Here is a 3,621-nt window from a genome sequence, read left to right as displayed (position 1 = left end):
TTTAAATAATTCAAAAAGAGTATCAACATTAACGCCTTGCGGCATGTGACATAACCACATCAGTGCCGTAACAACACAGTTTCATAATTCACAACGTGATCGTCACGATTGTTATGTTTCGGGATGCCAAATCAATCTCGACGTGGCCTCGTGGTATTCCGGATTTTCCCGAATTCTGAAACCTCTTGAGGCTCACGGAGAGACGAGCGCCTGGCGTACGCCTCTCGTATCTGCGCTTTCGATCAATCATTGTCACAGCACACATGTTGGTTGTTAAGCGTGTTTGACGTTGTTTTCGGAAAATCAGAAATGAATGAACTGTTTGATTAGAATATAGACTTTGGACGGTTTCATGTGAATAATAATCAACTTCTTTTGTTCAAGTGATATTTTCATCCTGGGCCTGACAACGTTCGCGACCAAATTGCTTAATAAAGGTGTTGTATCCGTTTGTATGGAAACATGTCCGTTTGCAGTATCTATTTGTGGTTAAAACAACAAAGTGGGGCTCGTTCTATGTTGAAACAACACCAATGCCTGCATTTAACGAAACCAAAAATCGAAATTTTAGCAGTCATTTGAGAGTTTATCATCACGCGGGACCCAGCTCTGCGTGTTAGTACGAACCTGGCAGCCCGCTAAAATAAATACAGATCAATCATGAAATATCCTTCTATGATCTGCGTCTAATTTTAATTCTTTATATCACATGATTCATGGACACAATTTGAACCGCCCAACCTTACTCTCAAACAGTGTGTATGGTTATACGCCGCCTTTTGTAATTAATCACGGCGGGGGCCAACACATATTAGCATCAAACATTGTACCGGAGTGGGGAATCGAACCCGAGCCTTCGGCGTGACGAGCGAACGCTTAAACCAGTAGGCTACCCCACCGTTCCTTACTCTCTAATTGACTCCCATTTGGGTGGTTGGGTTGTCTTGTGGTTAAAACGTTCGCAAACGTAAGACACGGTAACGATTCCCGACATGGACAAATCTCATTGTCGATGCCCTCAAGTTGATGTTACTGGAAATGGGGGGGGGGGGGGGGGGGGGTGTGTGTGTGTGTGTGTGTGTGTGTGTGTGTGTGTGTGTGTGTGTGTGTGTGTGTGTGTGTGTGTGTGTGTGTGTGTGTAAAGTCACACTCGCTCAATCACTGAATTATATGTATGATTTGTTTGGTTGTTGTTTAACGCAGCACTCAGCAATATTCCAGCTATATGACGGCGGTCTGTACATAATCGAGTCTGGACCAGACAATCCAATGATTGACATCATGAGCATCGATCCACGCAATTGGGATACGATGACATGCATCAACCAAGTCAGCGAGCCTGACCACCCGATCCCGTTAGCCGCCTCTTACGACAAGCATAGTCGCCTTTTACGGCAAGCATGGGTTGCTGAAGACCTATTCTACCCCGGATCCTTTCAATAACTGACAATGACAAATGTATTATGCATGGATAGCAACTGTTTTTATAACGAGTCACGAAGCCTGCAATCGTCTGTGTCGATTAAAGAGTTCTGAATATTTATACCTCTTCGTCAACATGCACTTGATCCCATTATTCTCTGCTGTCTATGGCAATGGTAATCTAATTTTTCTCCACTGACGGTATATAACTTTGAATAAAATCGCTGTACAATGAGATTACATGCACGCACGACTCCCTCAGTGTCAAAGTAATGTCAAACATATGCTGGTATATACGTGTTTGTTCTACAACAAATCAAAATAAGAAATATGATCGATACACATAAATTTATTTTCCAGTACAGTTAACATCCATCATTGTAAAACATAAGGCCTCTTTTTATCATTACTTGCTTTACGTTGTTTTTCCCAAAGTTTGGTGTGTCTGTTTGTTGTTTACCGCCGCTCTCAACAGTGTTCCTGCTATAAGACGGCGATCTCTAAATAATCGAGTCTGAACCAGACAATCAAGTGATTCGCATTATGAGCACCGATCTACGCTATCGGATAAAATTAAGCTAAAACGAAAGCTCTGGAGAGGGTGGGGTGTAGTAAATTTACGTTTACATCGTAGACGTGAGTGCGGCCATAACATGTGTATTCAATTAGTGAGGCGCTTCCCGACGGTGTATTCATGATGATTACTCTTGACATGCGCAGCTCCGAAATAGGCCTGCTCCAGGGTGACAGTCTTTTACCTATTTTATTTACATTAAGTGCGTGGATTTTGCGTCAAGATCACTACAGCATCACCTTTATGACGTCAACTGTTCCTCATGATCATGAACAGAAATATCACGCCGACGAGATTCAGAGACTGAATATTAGTATCAAAGATTATTCTTGATATATTGATTCCATCTTTGCGATAATAATTATTCTCTGAATCTCGTCAGCATAATATTTATTCAGTATGTCAGCAATAATGTGTTATTCTTCGGAATCTCACAGACGAAAACAAAACCCCAACTCTTCCACACTGAATGTCCGCTGTTGGTTATAGTTAACATAATACCATACAATCAACCTTCTGTTTTTTCTTGCTGGCAATCCAGTTGAAGTATGTGCACAGTCAAGTTGTCTTCTGAATACTCGCGTGGGGACCCGGTTTGCTAAGCATAGTATTAGTGTAAAATAAATTACGGTTTCAAAGTAAAGTAGAAGTTAAGTAGTTAAGTATATACCTGTGAATAGGTCCCGCGCACTATGTTGTCATAAGAGGCGTTTGGGGTGGCATGGTATATTGCGAGGCATCATACTTCGGGGCGTTGCTCATAGCAACAAGTTCGTTTGTTTGTTGTTTAACGCTGCACTCATATTCAAGCTATATGACGGCGGCCTGTAAATAATCGAGTCTATGCCAGACAATCCAGTGATTGATATAATGAGCATCGACCTACGCAACTGGGATACGATGACATGCATCAACCAAGTCAGCGAGCCTGACCACATGATCCCGTTAGTCGGCTTTTACGACTGATGAGTTGCGGAAGACATATTCTAATCCGAATCGTCACGGGTCTCATATCAACAAGTTTGGTTAGCTAACTGTCAGCTGTATACAGGCCACTATGATGTACTTGGTGGAATATTGCTATTGTGGTGTAAAACAACAAACAGACAGAGAGAAGATACGATTATATTTCTTTTATAAATTCAGTTTATTCGTTTAACATACGATATGAGTCCTTATAAAGTGGTATTTGGGTAGATATTATAGTCTTCTATATGTCTTAATACGTTCAGTGTTGCATCTGTGAGGTTTTAGATGCTTTAGGGCGACCGGGCCAAGCCAGACCAAACACAGACTTAACACTTGTGATAGAGACAATGTTGAGAATAATATAGTAGGAAACTGGCTTCCTTTTAACGAACGAATTCGTTTAAAATACGTTTACTGTGGTGTTTTAAAGAAATAATTGTGTAGATTAGATACTGTTTTATAGATCTTAGAACATTTCATGAGCATCTGGCTTGTGTTTATTGATTTTAACCGCCCGAGTCAAGTCGGACGGAACACTTGAGAAATGTCTGACTGCTCTGAGATGAGAGAGAAAATGGCTTCCTTTGACTTCCATGCAAGTGTGCACTTAACGCCATATATTATGTCGTTTCAATTTCGTATATATAGTTAGATAC

This window comes from Haliotis rufescens, unplaced genomic scaffold, assembly GCF_023055435.1.
Source record: "Haliotis rufescens isolate VD_foot unplaced genomic scaffold, xgHalRufe1.0.p SCAF_22, whole genome shotgun sequence".
Classification (NCBI taxonomy): Eukaryota; Metazoa; Mollusca; class Gastropoda; order Lepetellida; family Haliotidae; genus Haliotis; species Haliotis rufescens.
The sequence above is the reverse complement of the archived record's forward strand: the minus strand, read 5'-3'. Positions refer to the sequence as shown.